This window comes from Hordeum vulgare, chromosome 6H (assembly GCF_904849725.1).
Source record: "Hordeum vulgare subsp. vulgare chromosome 6H, MorexV3_pseudomolecules_assembly, whole genome shotgun sequence".
NCBI classification, from domain to species: Eukaryota; Viridiplantae; Streptophyta; class Magnoliopsida; order Poales; family Poaceae; genus Hordeum; species Hordeum vulgare.
The window spans coordinates 349,775,243-349,797,646 of NC_058523.1; the positions used below are offsets into that span (position 1 = coordinate 349,775,243).

General features: G+C 46.9%; 1 pseudogene; it reads right to left on the reverse strand.

Moving 5' to 3' along the window:
- Window positions 1-21,917: 21,917 nt before the first annotated feature.
- On the reverse strand, window positions 21,918-22,174 carry LOC123405928 (annotated as a pseudogene).
- Between the last annotated feature and the right edge of the window lie 230 nt (window positions 22,175-22,404).

A 22,404-nucleotide genomic window follows, 5' to 3' on the forward strand; every position in this document is an offset into this window, starting at 1 on the left:
GTAATAATTTCGGTACTTGGATGTAAGACTCTATTATTTAGTATCTGTGTTCAGTGAACATTGATCCTTGGGGTCACTCGGCACGGCGAACTCGACTTGCTAGTCAGGGTCCCCACAGCTGAAGACTTTGTTCTTACCTTGAAGACTTTGATCGCGAAGAAATAGCGATGAAATTGGTATTCCTCATGAATATATTGAAGATGAGGAATTCGGTGTGTCCTGAAGAAAAACTATTTAAAGACTTTGAAGCATGAAGATTTACTCTTTCTGTTTCATTTTCTTTACTCTTGAGTCATAGGAAAACAATACTGTTAAAGGGGGTCAAAGTGATACTACGGAATGAATTTCCTCATGATGCTCAATCCAAGCCTAAACCTACCAAAGCCTCAAGTGAGGAATATGAGAGACATGAGGACTTCCACAGTTGAAAGTTTCGACCATTGTCACGACACGCGCCAGCTCACTGATCTTATCCACCCAATGGTCACAATATTTAAGGGCATTTATGTCAAATCATGTTGGGATGCTCCCAGGCTATAAATAGTCGCCCCCACAACCACTAGTTGGTTGGCTACTCCGAGAGAAACTGACACTTGTCATTTAGAGCAACCAAAATTCCTCAGAGTCTTCGAGAGAAAACCATCATGTCACGAAATACCCCAAACACCGAACCTCAAACCAAAAACCAAGTGATTGAGCATCACTGAAGAATTTCTTCCTTTGTGGAACTGAAGCCTTTAACCTTTGAGGATTGTGCATCCTCCAGACGGTTAGGCATCATGGTCTGGAGCATCCAGCGGCCAATTGTGGATCACCAAGTGACCGAGTTTGTGAGGGTTTGGAAGTATGCCCTGAAGACTTACCACGAGTGTTGGGCGAGGACTGTGTGTCCTTAGCTCAAGGAGAATACGGTAGGGACTCTGTGTCCCAGGTCTGTGTCTCCTTTGGTTTCAATACCAAGCCGCTCCAAACCAGACGTACGACTGTCACAGCAGTTGGAACTGGGTCATCAACAACTATCTTCATCATGATACGGGTTCTATTTCTTCAACTCTTTCATTTCCTCATAATTGTATGTTGAAGACTTTCATCTGTGTTGTTTGAAGAATTTTTCTGAACACTTTCTCTGAATTTACTCAACCTCAAATTATTCATTGGAGTTAATCTTCACCTGCTTTCTGTGTGCCTTCGTACTATGCAAACCGATTCTGATAATCTTCACCAAGTAATCTATTGTAGTAGTCTTTGCACTTTTGATCATGCGTTATTTCCGCTGCACGTAATTCATCATTGAGGAATTTCTTTACAAGGAATTTCCTCAGCGATGAAATTCTAAAAATCGCCTATTCAACCCCCCCCCTCGAGTCGATATAACCCACTTTCAGAGAGCAAAACCTCCTAGTCCAACTGCCCCACGGGTGATGACTAACAGAGAGCATCTCCTAAGGCTTCATCAAAAAGTGGATCAAAAGCATAAGTGGGTTAAACGTTAGTTTGGCTCTATTGTGAAAACCCTCAATGATACTGAAAATGCAGTGAAGAAAAATCACTATGATCTTCATGAGGTATTTGATCGCACTTGGGCCATACTGTCACATCTCAAGACTCCTGGGGAACTCAAAGAACTAGAATTCACCCAAGACTTTGATTGGTCATGGCCACCAAAGAAGAAAGTCAAGAAGATACCAATTCCTAACCTGGTGGACAACCCATATTCCTCATTCCGCTCTCCTGATTTTGATGAAGAACCTGTTGATACTGCAACAGGCCCAATCAGGAAGAATGACATGAAGAATTTTGGCGCCTCTCCTGCAACACACAACTGAAGTTCTTCATGGGCGTTAGTCCTCAGTTTCGTCCCTTTTCGTCACTTGATGACAAAGGGGGAGAAATCTGAGTTAGTCTTCAAGCGGGAAAAATTATGGGCTTATAAACTTTATTAATTTACAAACTCTTGTTTCTTCTGAAGTGTTTGGTGTAATGAGTTGTAACTTAAGCCCCATGGTGTTCTGACACTTTTGAACGTTTTTCTTTGCATGCTTATTCCTCAAGTTAATTAATGCATGCATGCTGAAATCGTCAGACACCATTTTTCATCATGCATTTCAATTTCCTCATAATGTATGTTAAATGCATGCATGACTTACAAGATACACTGGCGGAGACTCCATGATATATATCATCAATGTCATTTGCAGCCCAACGTAAATTCTTCAAATATGCACATCTTCAGGGGGGTTTCTTTGTATCTTGCAATCAAATTCTTCAAACTCTGCACTAACATTTCATATTATTATCCCCGTTGAAAACTTAATCTATTTGTCATAAACCACCAAAAAGGGGGAGATTGTAAGTGCATCTAGTGCCCCTTAGTGATTTTGGTGGATTGAAGACTTATACATTAAGAAACTGACATGTTTGTAAGTGTACACAGGCTCTATAAGCCGCTGAGGAGTTCGAGTTATGCGAAGAATATAGACCCCTAAAAATGTATGTCTTCGAGTGAAGACTTTGATGGTGAAGAAATTGCGAAGAAATTGATATTACTCATGAAGACATTGAAGATAAGGAATTCGTTGTGTCCCAAAGAAAATACTCTGAAGACTTTGAAGCTCGAAGACTTACTCTTTCTGTTTCATATTCTTTATTCTTGAGTCATAGGAACACCGTACTGTTAAAGGGGGTCGAGGTAAAACTATGGAAAGAATTTCCTCATGATGCTCAACCCAAACCTACACCTACCAGATCCTCAAAGTGAGGAACATGAGAGACACGAGGACTTTCACAGTTGAAAGTTTTGACCATTGCCGCGCCATGCACCACCTGTCACAAATCTTATCCACCCAACGGTGATATCATTAAGGGCATTAATGTCAAATCATGTCGGGATGCTCTTAGGCCATAAATAGCTGCCCCCCACAACCACTAGTTGGCTGGCTGCTCCGAGAGAAACTGACATTTTTTATTTAGAGCAACCCAATTCCTCGAAGTCTTTAAGCGAAAATCATCAAGTGAGGAAATACCCCAAACACCCAAACCCAAACGAAAGTCCAAGTGATTGAGCATCACTTAAGAAGTTGTTCCCGTGCGGAACCGACGATTGTTACCTTTGAGGACTGTGCATCCTCCAGATGGTTAGGCGTCATGGTCTAGAGCATCCAGCAGTCAATTGTGGATCGCCGGGTGACCGAGTTTGTGAGGGTTTGGAAGTCTGCCCTCAAGACTTACCACGAGTGTTGGGCGAGGACTGTGTGTCCTTCGCTCAAGGAGAATATGGTAGGGACTGTGTGTCCCGGGACTGTGTGTCTTTTGGTTTCAATACCAAGCCGCTTGAAACCACACGTACAACTGTCACAGCAGTTGGAACTGGGTCATCAACCACTATCTTCATCGAGCTACCGGTTCTATTTCTTCAACTCTTTTCATATCCTCAATTGCATGTTGAATACTTTCATCTGTACTGTTTGAAGAATTTGACAGAAGACTTTCTCTGAATTCCTCACCTCAAAATCTTCACCTGAGTTATTCATCACATGCTTATCCTGTATACGTGACTTATGCAAACCGATTCTCTCAATTCACTCTGAGTACTTTGCTATAGACGTTTTCGCATTTCTGCCTAAGTACTATTCCCGCTACACTTAGTTCATGACTGAGGATTTTCCTCACTAGGATTTTCCTCGGTGATGAAATTGTAAAAATCGCCTATTCACCCCCCTCTAGTAGATATAACGCACTTTGACATTTCAAGAGGGGGGTCTGGTCCTCTGACTGGACCAACAGAAACCCCACAAGCTGGTGCCCCGTGGCAAGGGCCATTCACCATCTCCAAAGTCCTGCACAACGGAGCTTATCGACTATACAACATCGATAGCAACATGGAGGAACCCAGAACCTCGAACGCGGACCTCCTCCAGAAGTTCTACACAAAGAACTTTCCCTTTTTTCATTCCTATAATGAATTTGAATGACTAGAAGAATAAATTGCTTACATTCTTCAACTACCTACAGACACTTCACTCCGGTGAAAGACACCCCTAGTGGGTGGAAAATCCTTAAATGTAAACATGTCTTCGCTTAAGGTAAAACCTGCCTCGAGTGCGGACAGTCTCCTCACTCGGGGACTTAGGTGCGAACCAGTGTTCTCCTAAGCGATGTTCGCAAGAATAAAACCATCTTGGCAGCGACCTATTTTCGCCTAAGGTAAACCCTTCCCCAAGTGAGGACAGACTCCACGCTTGGGGGCTTAGCTGTGAACCATCTTTTGCCTAAGTTAAAGTGGTCCCGAATGGAGGCAAGAGTTCCATTCGGATGCCAAGATGAACAGGACAATCATTTCTTAGCAGCAAATTCATTTTCACCTAGGGTTAATCCTGCCCCAAGCAGGGATAACATCCACACTCGAGGGCTTAGTTGTGGACCAGCTTTCGCCTAAGTCAAAACGATTCTGAATGAGGACACGATCATCATTCGGATACCTCGATGGACAGGACCATCAACGAGTTTGCAAGAACTATCATCTCGGTAGCGAACTTATTTCGCCTAAGTTAAACCCTTCCCCGAGTGATCGTGGAAACCTCCACGCTCGGGGGCTTAGCTGCGAACCAGCTTTCGCCAAAGTTAAAGTGGTTCTGAATGAAGGCTAGATCTTCATTCGGACGCCAAGATGAACAAAACAAACATTTATTGGTAGCGAACCTGTTTCGCCTAAGGTAAACCCTTCCCCGAGTGGGGACAACGTCCACGCTCAGGGGCTTAGCCGTGAACGAGCCTTCGCCTAACCTGAAGTGGTTCCGAATGAAGGCAAAGCCATCATTTGGACACCAAGATGAAGAGGACAATCATCCCAGGATGCGATTCCGCTTTCGCCTAGGGAGAAATGATCCCGAATGAGGACAACCTCCACACTCACGGGCTTAGCCATGAACCAGCTTTCTCTTAAGTCGCAAACGATCCCGAGTGAGGTCTACTTCCACACTCGGGGACTCGAACGTGAAACAGCTTTCGACCGAGTATAAACAACCACAAATAAAGACGACCAAGCAAATAAGATCCAAAATCAACTGTGGATAAACGGGATCAAATTCAGCTAAGGGTACGCAAAAGAGAGGGCCTACAGACCATTGAAGTTTGAGGTTACATAAAACCACTCAGCATCCCGAGGCAAATTAAAGCTTAAGTGTTTTTCCTCCGTGCATCACTCGAAGGCCGAAGACTCCACCGCTTCCACGAAGGTATCAAGGTCGATTCCCTCTGTGATCCGTGTGGTTGCCGCCATGAACACCTCCGTTAAGTCTTCAAACTCGGCGCTCTTGCGGTTGACGACCCGAAGATTATTCATCTTCTCTTCATCCACCCCCTTATAATGGATGCGGGTGAGCGAAAGGGCAATGTCAGCTCTGACCCTTGTTGATGACTTCGTCCACGACTTGAGTTCATTGGGAATGGCCTTCACACGGTTCACAATGGACTGAGAATCCTTCACATGAGCATCTTTAGGTGCTTTCTCCTGGTCAATCTCTCCAACAGCCGACTGAAGCAGCTTGAAGCAAGCCATTACATAATCGACGCAATCCTCCTACCTGAGGAGCAACAATGCAACATTGTCCTTCAAAAGCCCTCTCTTGGGATCGAGCTCCTTCTTTATTCGCGTCGTCTCTTCTTCAACATTGGCAGCAAAGGCTATGCTCAACAGAAAACGAAGGATGAGAAACGTGACTCGGAAATATCATAATGATCATGGGGAAGTATTCGGGCGCTCGACATACCATTGACTTTCTCACAGAGTTCCACGCAGAAGTCCTCAACAAACTTCTCCGGTTTAGCTTTCTTGGCAGTGGTTTTCTCGAGGTTGGTTTCCCACTTGGCGTAATGCTTCTTCAGCTCGGCAAGCTCCACCGTGGTCTTCTCTACATCGGCTTTCAGCAGCCGATTCTCTTCCTCCAAAGTGCCAACCATCTTGAGCTTGGCCTCGACTGCCAGGGTTTTCTGCTTGATATCCTTCCAAGAGGATGTGAGTTCTTCATCCCTCTTCTTGAGGGCCTCCTTCATGGTCACTAGAGAAATGGAATTCTTCGGCCTCTCAGAAAGGTGATCTGACAAGACAACCTCAATCGGATACGAAAACACAACCTAATGGAGTGACACTCGGATAGCAAGGACGTACCTTTAGTTGTTCGCTTTTCCTGCTCCAGTCGCTTGCTCTTGGCCTTCTCCACATCCAGGCCCAGTCGGAGTTCCCATAACTCTTTTTCCATGGCGTCATCGCGGCCTATGGGCCCACAAGCAGTTTGAGTCAACAAATACAAAAAGGCATAACCTTATGTCGTGTCTCTAAGACTACCGCCGACTGCGTGAGTCAACGGTAGCCTTAGGGACTACACCAAGTGGGTGCGCTCAGCGTGCCCCCACTAGAATGTTAGAGGATAAGGGATCCATACCCGACTGGCCTCTATCAATCAAAACAAAGAAACTAAGACTACTGTCGACTGCTTCAGTCGACGGTAGCCTCGGGGACTACACCCGGTGGGTGCGCTCAGCGCGCCCCCACTGGAAAGATGGAAGAAAGAAAAAGGGCTCCGCACCCTACTGGACTCTATCAAACATACAAAGAAAAAACTCTCGGTAGCCTTGGGGACTACACCGGGTGGGTGCACTCAGCGCGCTCCCACTAACACCCAGTGGGTGTGCCTTTGGGCATGCCCACTCGGGATTCCTACTAAGGACCAGATTCAAACACAAATACGTGCATAAAGGACTTTCTCGAATGTTCTTTTCGATAGCTTCACTCGCATCATACGCCTCCTTCAATTGCCCAACCGTCACGTCCAGCTGAGCCAAGGCCTCCTTGCGTGCCCCCTCCTGGTCTTCCGGGGTATAGTGGAGCTGGAAGATGTTGCGATCCTTGCGGTCACACGGTGAAGTGGTCAACGGATACTGTCTGAATGACGCCCTAGCCAAAGCAACCTCTTGCACTACAGGAGTCTTGGCCTTGATGTTCAATCGTCTAGGAGTTGGAGCTTGCTTCAGCACTTCTCCAGCTGCAGAAGGGACATGAGCATTGAGTTCAATCACGTTGAGCAGCTCTGCATGTGTTCACAAGACAGTCCAAAGGACACTCGAATATCCAAAAGACCGAATTTTGAATGAATTGCTAGAAAAGTTCAAGGGTTACCTTTCGATGAAGCAACGTCAATGTCATATTTACCTTTGTCAGAGGTCTTCGGATCGAGTGAAGGAGACGAAGTATCAGGCCTACAACAGAAACAATAAAGCTCGATCATCACTCGAAAGACATCATTCAAACTGAGACGAACCACTCGGTGGAGATACTTACGCCGAAGCCAGAGGCACGTCAACCTTGATGCAGGGAAGAATGGCCTTAAGAAGCTTGGAGCTCGAGATCTTGGGTTGCTTGGCGGCCTGCTCCGGCAGTGCCTTGGGCTCACTCCGACCACGCTTGGAGCTGCGTGTCAGTATGGACGATGCACTCGGCTTCACCGTCGACGGAATCTTTGGGCGCCTGTGCGGACTCCATGGTCTTGGCACGCCTTGGAACGGGTATCTACTTGGACTTCATGGGACGGAGAAGACTCCATCTCATCTCCATGCTCCTCTTCGCTCTCCTTCGTCTCCTCATTGTCGCCTTCATCGTCGTCATCGTCCTTCGAGACCTTTGGGAGCTTTGTGTCTTGGTTTTCAGTGTCACTTTCCATGTCAATGGGCGAGCCATCGACCGCCAGTATGGAACTGACCAGCCCTGTGAAAGCGTGTCGAGTGAAGAAAGCAAAATCACAAATGGGAGTCGAAACAACAAGAAATTCACTCGGTACAGATGCTCAATGACTTACCTCATTCAGCTGAGGATCCGCCACGAAAGGAAGCACCTGCCTTGAGCCCGTGGGGTTATCTCTCACTAGGGTAATGGCCTTGAGTTTGTTCTCCACCGCCTCTTCCCCGAGCTCCTCAGGATGGACTCGATTCGAGTCATTTGGCCCTTCATATTTCCACATTGGGTGGACCCTGGCCTGAAGAGGCTCGATCCTACGTTGGAAGAAGACCTCGAGGAGGTCCATCCCATTTGCGTCCTTCCAGATCAAAGAAACCACCGCTATCATCAAGATATATGCGTCGGTCTTCTCCTCCTTCGACAAGGTCAAGGTGGGGGTCGGGTGGATCCTATCAACAGTATAGGGCGGGAGGCATGAGTGACCCTCGCCGACTGGGATGTCTCGGCAATAAAAACCAAGAGTCCTGTCGGTTCTTCACCGAGTCCGGGAAACTCATTTGGGGGAAGCTACTCTTGCCCCTCAGCTGAATGTCTAAGCCACCACAAAGTTGTGCTACGTTGGTTCTTCCTACCGAGGAGGAAGACTTCTTCACGGTCATCACTCGACACATGAACAAACGCTTGAACAAACCCCAATGCAGGTGATACCCAAGGAAATTTTCGCATAGAGACACAAATGCAGCTAGACACGAGACAACATTGGGGGGAAGTGGTGGAGCTGAGCCCGGAAGAAAGAAAGAAATGCTCGGAAAAACGGATGCGAAGGCATAGAAAAACCTCTCTCAATGTTGGTGACCAGGAGCACTCGCTCGTCACCCTGGGGCGCTCGCTCTAGCTCGCCATCCCCTCATAGTCGCCGCCTCTCCTGGGCGATCAAGCCTTCACCCTGCAGCTCCAGTAGTCGCCCCTCCGAAACTCTAGACGACATCCAGTCGCCCTGGATCCATCCGCATGGAAGCACTTTGGAGCTCGAGGAGGATCCATGCGACCCTTTCTTGGCCCGCTCCGCCCTCGACGTCGATCCCTTCACCATGCTGGGCGATGGAAAGGTAGGGGCCGGGAAGGGATGAAAGCAACCGGTGGATGTTGTTTTCGGCGGTGAGAGGAGGAAATGGAGATGTGAAGGTCCTGGTTCTGAGGCACAATCTCCTCTTCTTTCTGCATCACGCCTTAAATACCTAACGGAGGGATTCCCTATTGAGTACACTGTCGGCCCGAGGAAGATCTGCAGTATCCCAAGGATGACGCGCACCGTAGCATGATAGTGACATCACAGGCGCGGAAATCAGGGCATCGCCCCATTAATTCCACTACCCGCATCTCCGCCGAAACTGCCGCCATCGCACGCGCTCCCTCAATTCGAAATTTGCAGAAGAAACTGCCCCACTTCATATCCCGGATGGATCCCATATCCATGGCGTGACACAAGGCGAGCCAAATGTTCTTCTCGCTCGTTTCGCCCACCCCACGCGAGGCCCCTATCATTCGGGAAATCAATGAGGACGGCCTAATTGTCCTTGCCTCAATGTCAGTGAGGATCCGTCCCGACTCGCCGATTGGACACGCGGAGTTCAGAGCTCTCATTCACCCAACTCGTAGAATCTATCTTCCAGGAAGATAGTCAATCACTACCAACTGCACACATGCCTATATAACCAAGCAGTCGGAATTAGTCACTCTTGAATCCATGGAGATATGCCGAGAGTCCGAATGACACAGCCCCGAGCTGCATCCCAATAGCCTCCAAAGCGTCGGAGACATTGAAGTCATTCACTCGGTCTGCAAAACCTCAACCGATTCGGGGGCTACTGATGGGGTTATACATTAGGGGTAGGCCCACAGACCTGCTTCCCTAGACCCATCTAGGAACCCTTATGGACATCAGTGTCCTTAAAGTCACCGTGTAGCCTCAAGCTAACTCGATACTGCATACCATCACTCGGCCTGCTTGGATTCACTCGAATCACCTTGTGTCAGTCGGATGCTTCCTAGCACTCGGACCACAGCAAGGCGAAGCACCAAAGAGGCTGCAATGGCTAAGGACTTAAACCATCACATGAAGTGCAGTGAAGGCACGCGTTATCAGTAACGCCGAGAGTTATATCTTCCATTACTAGTAACTTCCGTAGTTATTGGCATTAATTGCCCTTGTAATGATGCTCGGCCGGTCGTGGCGCACTCTATATAAGCCAATCCCGGGCTGCTGCTCAAGGGTTCAGCACCTTGTATTCTTTCATACTCCATAAGCAAACATCGGCCTGAGGGCTTGAGACGTAGGGTTGTTACCACTTCCGAGTGGGGCTCGAACTCGTACATCCAAGTGTATCCACTTCGCCTAGTTAGACTTTGCCCCCTTATTCGTACCCCTAGGTACTATTGTCAGGGTCATTCCCAGGCATTCGGAGCTCCGAGCTCATGATCATTTGAATCGTTGATCTATCTTCCTGAAAGATACTCAATTATTACCGATTGCAAGCATGCACACATGCTCAAACACTCGGAATTTTTAACCCTTGAATCTGCATTGGTTTACTGAGAGTCCGAGTGGTGTAACCCCGAACTACAACCTCGGCGTCCTTGAGACATCGAGGACACTAAATAGTGTCATCCACTCGGCCAGTAATACCTCAACCAATTCAGGGGCTACTAACGGGGTTGTGCATTAGGGTTAGGCCCACAGACCTGCATCCAAGGGTCCACCTAAGACCCCACATGGGCATGAATGTTCCCGAACCTACCAGTGTAGTCACGGTCTCACTCGGGCTAACACGTTCTCACTCGGTTTGCACAAGGTCACTCGGATCGTCTTATGTCAGCCGGACGTGCCCCAACACTCAGACTACAACAAGGCGATGGACGACAAAGAGACTGCAACAGCTACAAACTTAATCCACCACATGAAGTGCAGTGAAGATGTGTGTTACCAGTAACGCCGGAGTTAGAGCTGCTGTTACTAGTAACTTCCATAGTTATTAGCATTAACTCACCCTTGTAATGGCGCTCGGTTGGTCGTGGCGCCCTCTATATAAGCCGCACTCGAGCTCCTGAATGAGGGTTGAGAAATCTCTAATCTCATACCCCCTTAAGCAAACACTAGCCTCAGGGCTCGAGACATAGGACTGTTACCACTCCCGAGTGGGGCCTGAACTCGTACATCCGAGTGTATCCACCCCAGCTAGGATCCGCCCCTCATTCGTACCCCTAGTATTATTGGCAGGATAATTCCCACGACAAGGTCCGCCCTAACTTCCCCTGGTCATTCGAAGCTCCGGGCTCGCGTTAAACCAGTCTGTCAATTTATCTCACCGAGATATAAATATTTGCTACCGACTGTAGGCATGCGGACATGCCTGAGCACTCGGAATATTGCACTCCTGAATCCGTAGTGGCTTACTGAGTGTCCGAGTGGAACAACCCCGAGATTCATCACTGGCGTCTCAGAGACATCGAGGACACTAAGAAGTGCCTTTCACTCGACCAGTAAAACCTCAACCAATTCGGGGGCTACTGATGGATTTATCCATTAGGGGTAAGGCCATGAACCTGCATTCCATGGCCCACCTAGGGCCCCACACAGTCATTAAAGTTCTAGGCCACCGGTGCAACTCAGGTTTCATTAGGACAATTGGAGTCACTCGGACAACTTCCTCGCGGTCGGAGGCACACTGGCACTGAGACGTGACAATACATGGATGGCGAAGGGACTACAATGGATACGAGACTTTTACTCTCACACGAAGTGCTGTCAAGGTTGACGTTACCTATAACGCCTCTAGTTAAGATAGTAGTTTCTAGTAACACCCAGAGTTACTCTCATTTAATGCCTTAGTTATGACGCTCAACTCGTGATGGCGCACTTTATATAATCCACACCCAAGCTCATGAACAAGGGTTAGACATCCTGTGTATTCACACCCACCATAAGCAACACTAAGCCTCCGAGCTTGGGATGTAGGGTCTTTACCACTCCCGAGTGGGGTCTGAACTCGTACATCCGAGTGTTACCACTGTGTTGTAGCTAGGCTTAGCCCTCCGTTCGTACCCCTAATACTATTGTCAGGTTCATTCCCACGATAGCAAGCCCTCCCTTACCCGCGCGCGGCTCTTCCTCCTAGATTTGGGGGGCGTCGGCGGTGTGACTCGATTGACTGTTGGCCGGTGTCCTAGTGGTGGATGTCGACGGTTAGCGTGGTGGTGGTGCTTCCCTTGGCAATGGGGCGGCCACGCGTCGCGGGATGGCTGGCAGTGCGTCCCCGACCCAGATCTGGGCCCATAGGGCCCCATCTGGGTTCTAGCGAGCTAGCTCTAATGTGCCCTCGTTGCCTCGTGCGGGATGTGGAGGGGATGCTCATACGTGGGGTGACAACGCCAATGGCATGCTCTCTGAAGCGCTCCGGCAGGGGCTTCACGGGCATTTCAGAGCTCGACCGGGCCTATGGTCCCATGGGCATGGTGTGCTCCTGTTGGGGAACGTCGCATGGGAAACAAAAAATTTCCTACGCGCACGAAGACCTGTCATGGTGATGTCCATCTACGAGAGGGGATTTCCGATATACGTACCCTTGTAGATCGCACAGCAGAAGCGTTAAGAAACGCGGTTGATGTAGTGGAACGTCCTCACGTCCCTCGATCCGCCCCGCGAACCGTCCCACGAACCGTCCCGGGATCCGTCCCACGATCCGCTCCGATCTAGTGCCGAACGGACGGCACCTCCGAGTTCAGCACACGTACAGCTCGACGATGATCTCGGCCTTCTTGATCCAGCAAGAGAGACGGAGAGGTAGATGAGTTCTCCGGCAGCATGACGGCGCTCCGGAGGTTGGTGGTGATCTAATCTCAGCAGGGCTCCGCCCGAGCTCCGCAGAAACGCGATCTAGAGGTAAAACCGTGGAGGTATGTGGTCGGGCTGCCGTGGCAAAAGTTGTCTAAAATCAGCCCTAATACCTCAGTATATATAGGAGGGAGGGGGAGGGAAGAGGCAGCCTCAAACCCTCAAGGTTTGGCCGAAATTGGAGGTGGAGGAGTCCTACTCCAATCCTACTTGGAGTAGGATTCCACCTTCCCACTTGGAAACTCTTTCCACCTTGTGTTTTTTCCTTCTCAAACCTTATGGGCCTTAGTGGGAACTTATTCCAGCCCACTAGGGGCTGGTTTATCTCTTCCCATAGCCCATAGACCTCTTGGGGCGTGACACCCCTCCCTATGGTCCCCGGCACCCCTCCCGGCACTCCCGGTACACTACCGATGAGCCCGAAACTTTTCCGGTGACCAAAACAGGACTTCCTATATATCAATCTTTACCTCCGGACCATTCCAGAGCTCCTCGTGACGTCCTGGATCTCATCCGGGACTCCGAACAACATTCGGTAACCAATCATATAACTCAAATACGCATAAAACAACGTCGAACCTTAAGTGTGCAGACCCTGCGGGTTCGAGAACTATGTAGACATGACCCGAGTGACCCCTCGATCAATATCCAATAGCGGGACCTGGATGCCCATATTGGATCCTACATATTCTACGAAGATCTTATCGTTTGAACCTCAATTCCAAGGATTCATATAATCCCGTATGTCATTCCCTTTGTCCTTCGGTATGTTACTTGCCCGAGATTCGATCGTCAGTATCCGCATACCTATTTCAATCTCGTTTACCGGCAAGTCTCTTTACTTGTTCCATAATACAAGATCCCGCAACTTACACTAAGTCACATTGCTTGCAAGTCTTGTGTGTGATGTTGTATTACCGAGTGGGCCCTGTGATACCTCTCCGTCACACGGAGTGACAAATCCCAGTCTTGATCCATACTAACTCAACGAACAACTTCGGAGATACCTGTAGAGCATCTTTATAGTCACCCAGTTACGTTGCGACGTTTGATACACACAAAGCATTCCTCCGGTGTCAGTGAGTTATATGATCTCATGGTCATAGGAACAAATACTTGACACGCAGAAAACAGTAGCAACAAAATGACACGATCAACATGCTACGTCTATTAGTTTGGGTCTAGTCCATCACATGATTCTCCTAATGATGTGATCCCGTTATCAAGTGACAACACTTGCCTATGGTCAGGAAACCTTGACCATCTTTGATCAACGAGCTAGTCAACTAGAGGCTTACTAGGGACAGTGTTTTGTCTATGTATCCACACATGCACTGTATTTCCAATCAATACAATTATAGCATGGATAATAAACAATTATCATGAACAAAGAAATATAATAATAACTAATTTATTATTGCCTCTAGGGCATATTTCCAACAGTCTCCCACTTGCACTAGAGTCAATAATCTAGTTCACATCACCATGTGATTCGAGCGAATCCAACACCCATATAGTTATGGGGTATGGTCGCGTCTTGCTCGTGAGAGACGTTTTAGTCAACGGTTCTGAAACTTTCAGATCCGTGTGTTCTTTACAAATCTTTATGTCATCTTATAGATGCTGCTACTATGTGCTATTCGGAAATACTCCAAATATCTACTTTACTATACGAATCCGTTTCACTACTCATAGTTATTCGGATTAGTGTCAAAGCTTGTATCGACGTAACCCTTTACGACGAACTTTTTAACCACCTCCATAATCGAGAAAAACTCCTTAGTCCATCAGTTACTAAGGATAATTTTGACCGCTGCTAGTGATTCAATCATGGATCACTCTCTGTAACTCTCAACAGACTTTGAGTCAAGGCACACATCAGGTGCGGTACCCAGCATGGCATACTTCAGATTCTACGGCCAAGGCATAGAAGACGACCCTCATCTATTCTCTTTATTCTGCTGGGGTCGGGTTTTGAGTCTTACTCAAATTCACACCTTACAACACAACCAAGAACTCCTTTGCTGATCTATTTTGAACTCCTTCAAAGATTTGTCAAGGCATGCATCTTGTTGAAACTTCTATCTAGCGTTTCGATCTATCTCCATAGATCTTGATGCTCAACGTTCAAGTAGCTCAATCCAGGTATTCCTTTGAAAAACTCCTTTCAAACAACCTTGTATGCTTTACAGAAATTCTACATTACTTCTGATCCACAATATGTCAACCATACATACTTATCAGAAATACTATAGTGCTCCCACTCACTTCTTTGGAAATACAAGTTTCTCATAAACCTTGTACAAACCCAAAATCTTTGATCATCTCATCAAAGTGTATATTCCAACTCCGAGATGCTTGCACCAGTCCATTGAAGGATCGCTGGAGCTTGCATACTTGCTAGTATCTTTAGGATCGACAAAACCTCCTGGTTGTATCATATACAATGTTTGCTCAAGGAAACCGTCGAGGAAACAATGTTTTGACATCCTATGTGCAATATTTCATAAATAATGCAGCAACTACTAACATAATTCTAACAGACTTTCCGCATCGCTATGAGTGAGAAAGTCTCATCATAGTCAACTGTTTGATATTGTCAGAAACATCTTTGCAACAAGTCGAGCTTTTCTTAATAGTGACTTATCACCATCATCGTCTGTGTTCCTTTTAAAGATCCATCTTTACTCGATAGTCCTATGACCATCAAGTAGTTCTTCCAAAGTCTACACTTTGTTTTCATACATGGATCCTCTCTCGGATTTCATGGCTTCCAGCCATTTGTCGGAATCCAGGCCCACCATTGCTTTCTCCATAACTCGTAGGTTCATTGTTGCTCAACAACATGACCTCCAAGACAGGGTTACCGTACCACTCTGCAGTAGTACGCGATCTTGGCAACCTACGAGGCTTGTAGTAACTTGATCCAATGCTTGATGATCACCACCATCAGCTTTCACTTCAATTGGTGTAGGCGCCACAGGAACAACTTCCTGCGCCCTGCTAGACACTGGTTGAAGTGATGGTTCAATAACGTCATCAAGTTCTACCACCCTCCCACTCAATTCTTTCGAGAGAAACCTTTCCTCGAGAAAGGATCCGTTTCTAGAAACAAACACTTTGCTTTCGGATCTGAGATAGGAGATGTACCCAACTCTTTTGGATATCCTATGAAGATGCATTTATCTGCTCTGGGTTTGAGCTTATTCGACTGAAACTTTTTCACAGAAGTGTCGAAGCCCCAAACTTTAAAGAAACGACAGTTTAGATTTCTCTAAACCTCAATCTATACTGTGTCATCTCAACGGAAATACGCGGTGCCCTATTTAAAGTGAATGCGGTTGTCTCTAATGCATAACACATAAACGATAGTGGTAATTCAATAAGAGACATCGTAGCATGCACCATACCAAATAGTGTGTGGCTATGATGTTCAGACACATCATCACACTATGATGTTCCAGGTGGCATGAACTGCGAAACAATTTCCACATTGTCTTAACTGCGTACCAACACTCGTGACTCAGATATTCATTTCTATGATCATATCGTAGACAGTTTATCCTCTTGTTACGACGAACTTCAATCCGAAACAGAATTGAACTTTTCAATATTTCAGACTTGTGATTCATTAAGTAAATACTCTTGTATCTACTCAAATCGTCATTGAAGTAAGAACATAATGATATCCACTGCGTGCCTCAGCACCCATTGGACTCCATACATCAAAATGTATCACTTCCAACAAGTTACTATCTTATTTCATCTCAATGAAAACAAGGCCTTGCTCATGTGGTATGATTTGCATGTCACTAGTGATTCAAAATCAACTGAGTATAAAGATCCATCAGCATGGATCCTCTTCATGCAATTTATACCAACATGACTCAAGCGGCAGTGCCACAAGTAAGTGGTACTATCATCATTACCTCGTATCTTTTGGCACCAATATCATGAACATGTGTAACACTACGATCGAGATTCAATAAACCATTGAAGGTGATTATTCAAGCAAATAGAGTAACCATAATTCTCTTTAAATGAATAATCGTATTGCAATAAACACGATCCAATCATGTTCATGCTTAACGCAAGCACCAAATAACAATTATTTAGGTTTAACACCAATCCCGATGGTAGAGGGAGCGTGCGACGTTTGATCATATCAACCTTGGAAACACTTCCAACACGTATCGTCACCTCGCCTTTAGCTAGTCTCCGTTTATGTCGTATCTTTCATTTCGTGTTACTAATCACTTAGCAACCGAACCGGTATCCAATACCCTCGTGCTATTAGGAGTACTATTAAAGTACACATCAGCATCATGTATATCAAATATACTTCTTTCGACTTTTGCCAGCCTTCTTATCTACCAAGTATCTAGAGTTGCTCCGCCTCAGTGACCGTTCCCCTCATAACAGAAGCACTTAGTCCCGGGCTTGGGTTTAATCTGGGGTCTCTTCATTAGTGCAGCAACTGCTTTGCCGTTTCACGAAGTATCCCTTCTAGCCCTTGCCTTTCTCAAAACTTAGTGGTTTAACTAACCATCAACTATTGATGCTCCTTCTTGATTTCTACTTTCGCAGTGTCAAACATCGCGAATCGCTTAAGGATCATTGTATCTATCCTTGATATGTTATAGTTCATCACGAAGCTCTCACAGCTTGGTGGCAGTGACTTTGGAGAACCATCACTATCTTATCTGGAAGATCAACTTCCACTTGATTCAAGCGATTGCCGTACTCAGATAATCTGAGCACACGCTCAACGATTGAGCTTTTCTCCTTTACTTCATGGACAAAGAATATTGTCGGAGGTCTCATACCTCTTAACAAGGGCACAAGCATGAAATCATAATTTCATCTCTTTAGAACATCTCTTATGTTCCGTGACGTTTCAAAACGTCTTCGGCGCCTTGCTTCTAAGCCATTAAGTATTTTTTACTGAACTATCGTGTAGTCATCAGAAACGTGTATGTCGGATGTTCACAACATCTACAGACGACGCTCGAGGTGCAGCACACCGAGTGGTGCATTAAGGACATAAGCCTTCTGTGCAGCAACGAGGACAATCCTTGGTTTTACAGACTCAGTCTGCAAAGTTTGCTACTATCAACTTTCAACTAAATTTTCTCTAGGAACATATAAAAACAGTAGAGCTATAGCGCAAGCTACATCATAATTCGCAAAGACCATTAGACTATGTTCATGACAATTAGTTCAATTAATCATATTACTTAAGAACTCCCACTCAAAAAGTACATATCTCTAGTCATTTGAGTGGTACATGATCCAAATCCACTATCTCAAGTCCGATCATCACGTGAGTCGAGAATAGTTTCAGTGGTAAGCATCTCTATGCTAATCATATCAATTATACAATTCATGCTCGACCTTTCGGTCTCATGTGTTCTGAGGCCATGTCTGCACATGCTAGGCTCGTCAAGCTTAACCCGAGTGTTCCGCGTGTGCAACTGTTTTGCACCCGTTGTATGTGAACGTTGAGTCTATCACACCCGATCATCACGTGGTGTCTCGAAACGAAGAACTGTCGCAACGGTGCACAGTCGGGGAGAACACAATTTCGTCTTGAAATTTTAGTGAGAGATCACCTCATAATGCTACCATCGTTCTAAGCAAGATAAGGTGCATAAAGGATTAACATCACATGCAATTCATAACTGACATGATATGGCCATCATCATGTGCTTCTTGATCTCCATCACCAAAGCACCGGCACGATCTTCTTGTCACCGGCGTCACACCATGATCTCCATCATCATGATCTCTATCAACGTGTCTCCATCGGGGTTGTCATGCTACTCATTCTATTACTACTAAAGCTACGTCCTAGCAATATAGTAAACGCATCTGCAAGCACAAACGTTAGTTTAAAGACAACCCTATGGCTCCTGCCGGTTGCCGTACCATCAACGTGCAAGTCGATATTAACTTATTACAACATGATCATCTCATACATCCAATATATCACATCACATCGTTGGCCATATCACATCACAAGCATACCCTGCAAAAACAAGTTAGACGTCCTCTAATTGTTGTTGCATGTTTTACGTGGTGATCATGGGTATCTAGTAGGATCGCATCTTACTTACACAAACACCACAACGGAGATATATGAATTGCTATTTAACCTCATCCAAGGACGTCCTCGGTCAAACCCGATTCAACTAAAGTTGGAGAAACCGACACTCGCCGGTCATCTTTGAGCAATGGAGTTACTCGTAGCGATGAAACCAGTCTCTCGTAAGCATACGAGTAATGTCGGTCCGAGCCGCTTCGATCCAACAATACCGCGGAATCAAGAAAAGACTAAGGAGGGCAGAAAAACGCACATCACCGCCCACAAAAACTTTTGTGTTCTACTCGAGAAGACATCTACGCATGAATCTAGCTCATGATGCCACTGTTGGGGAACGTCGCATGGGAAACAAAAATTTTCCTACGCGCACGAAGACCTGTCATGGTGATGTCCATCTACGAGAGGGGATTTCCGATCTATGTACCCTTGTAGATCGCACAGCAGAAGCGTTAAGAAACGCGGTTGATGTAGTGAAACGTCCTCAAGTCCCTCGATCCGCCCCACGAACCGTCCCGCGATCGTCCCACGATCCGCTCTGATCTAGTGCCGAACGGACGGCACCTCCGCGTTCAGCACACGTACAGCTCGATGATGATCTCGTCCTTCTTGATCCAGCAAGAGAGACGGAGAGGTAGATGAGTTCTCCGGCAGCGTGACGGCGCTCCGGAGGTTGGTGGTGATCTAATCTCAACAGGGCTCCGCCCGAGCTCCGCAGAAACGCGATCTAGAGGTAAAACCGTGGAGGTATGTGGTCGGGCTGCCGTGGCAAAAGTTGTCTCAAATCAGCCCTAATACCTCAGTATATATAGGAGGGAGGGGGAGGGAAGAGGCAGCCTCAAACACTCAAGGTTTGGCCGAAATTGGAGGTGGAGGAGTCCTACTCCAATCCTACTTGGAGTAGGATTCCACCTTCCCACTTGGAAACTCTTTCCACCTTGTGTTTTTTCCTTCTCAAACCTTATGGGCCTTAGTGGGGACTTATTCCAACCCACTAGGGGCTGGTTTATCTCTTCCCATAGCCCATGAGACCCCTTGGGTCGTGACACCCCTCCCGATGGTCCCCGGCACCCCTCCCGGCACTCCCGGTACACTACCGATGAGCCCGAAACTTTTCCGATGACCAAAACAGGACTTCCTATATATCAATCTTTACCTCCGGACCATTCCAGAGCTCCTCGTGAGGTCCTTGATCTCATACGGGACTCCGAACAACATTCGGTAACCAACCATATAACTAAAATACGCATAAAACAACGTCGAACCTTAAGTGTGCAAACCCTGCGGGTTCGAGAACTATGTAGACATGACCCGAGTGACTCCTCGATCAATATCCAATAGCGGGACCTGGATGCCCATATTGGATCCTACATATTCTACGAAGATCTTATCGTTTGAACCTCAGTGCCAAGGATTCATATAATCCTGTATGTCATTCCCTTTGTCCTTCGGTATGTTACTTGCCCGAGATTCGATCGTCAGTATCCGCATACCTATTTCAATCTCGTTTACTGGCAAGTCTCTTTACTCGTTCCGTAATACAAGATCCCGCAACTTACACTAAGTCACATTGCTTGCAAGGCTTGTGTGTGATGTTGTATTACCGAGTGGGCCCCGAGATACCTCTCCGTCACACGGAGTGACAAATCCCAGTCTCGATCCATACTAACTCAACAAACACCTTTGGAGATACCTGTAGAGCATCTTTGTAGTCACCCAGTTACATTGCGACGTTTGATACACACGAAGCATTCCTCCGGTGTCAGTGAGTTATATGATCTCATGGTCATAGGAACAAATACTTGACACGCAGAAAACAGTAGCAACAAAATGACACGATCAACATGCTACGTCTATTAGTTTGGGTCTAGTCCATCACATGATTCTCCTAATGATGTGATCCCGTTATCAAGTGACAACACTTGCCTATGGTCAGGAAACCTTGACCATCTTTGATCAACGAGCTAGTCAACTAGAGGCTTACTAGGGACAGTGTTTTGTCTAGGTATCCACACATGCACTGTGTTTCCAATCAATACAATTATAGCATGAATAATAAACAATTATCATGAACAAAGAAATATAATAATAACTAATTTATTATTGCCTCTAGGGCATATTTCCAACAGCTCTACTGGCACGTCCACTCGGGTACCATCATTAACGGTGGAGGTCGTGCCCTCCCACAAGCCGACAGTGATGCTACCCCAAGTCCCGGCTCTTCCTCTTCACTATACATACCTCACTTTGTGGTATCATGGTGAGACAACGTGGATGGCTTCAATACAGTGGTCGCGCAGGGTGGTGGGCGACATGGTGGAGTGCTCCAGAGCGCCCGTGATGATGGTTGGTATCGGGAGAAATTCTTATTGGCATGTCTGAAATGGACGCGGTGGCGTGTGATCGTGTCGCCGAACCTTCCTGGAGGGTGTCGGGGGCTACTCTTCCTTTCTCCTCGTCGCGTATCGGGGGAAACCCTTGACAGCAGCGTCGTCATCGTCACGTCCCTTCTTGGAGGTGTTGATTGGTAATGGCGCTTCGGAGTCTAGGAGCTTCGTGGGAGATCTCCGATGGGCGCAGCGATCATGAGGATTCTCGTTTTTATTGATCCATCGTTGTCGGCATTTGTTCCTTTTGTATTTTCTCTTTCATTTTTTAGCATAATTGTACTACTTCTTCCCTAGCACTTATCATTGGTTGTTGGTGTTGTTGCTTTGTAATAGAAAGCGGGAGAACCCTTTTTCGGAAGCAATACCCCACTTTTCACAATACATATACTACCTCAAGGATTAATTTACTTTTGCAAAGATGAGAGCCGAAGCATCCAAATCATAGTCATCAAGTCCTAGACTGGTCAGCTCCTGTAAATTCTAAATGCACGCCATGTTTCGAAGTGTTATGAACCGAAAATCTGGACGGTCATTAGCGAACCGTCATTAGTGTGTAATTAGTCAATTAATTAGTCCAAGAGTCGTATGGACGCATCCGCCCGTACGGGCGCCTCTTTGTACAGACGCCTCTCCGGATGCGTCCCTAATCCTTGTATAAATAATCAGATCAACGAAAGAAAGAGAGATCCGCAGAACACTTTTACTTTCATTCATTTACACGTTATCAGCACTTGCTCTGACGCAAGAAACAGAGAGCATCACGGAAAATAATAGGTAAGAGTCATGCCAGGGAGGGACCTGTCATCGCTAGCCTTCGCTTTTGCATGCTACATCCAGTGGGAAAGCAGTCGTCGTCGCTTTCCTCGCACTCAGGAACACCATGCCGCACGTCGTCGTCATCGACTTGGCGTAACCAGTGGCCCTCGACTCCGCTTTTCCGCCGGGAACAACCGCCGTCGTGGAGATGCACACCATGGCAACCACCCGGTGCACCAGGCCGGGCCATCGGCATCGGACGCGGCCAACGAGATCGGACTGACAACTCCACCAACTGCCTTCCCCATCCCTCCGATGGAGTGGTTGGTTGCACGGCCATCGGTGCCATTTCTTGGAGAAGAGGAGATGCTCACATGTCTCGCCCCGCCACCACTGCCCGCGTACTGCCTGCAGCACCAACCGTGCCCAGCGTGTATGGGCACACCACCGCGGCAGCTATAACCGACGCCGTCGGATGAACTGCCGGAGCACTTCTTCCCTCCTGGATACGGTCTCGCCCCGGACCTCCCGTCCCCGA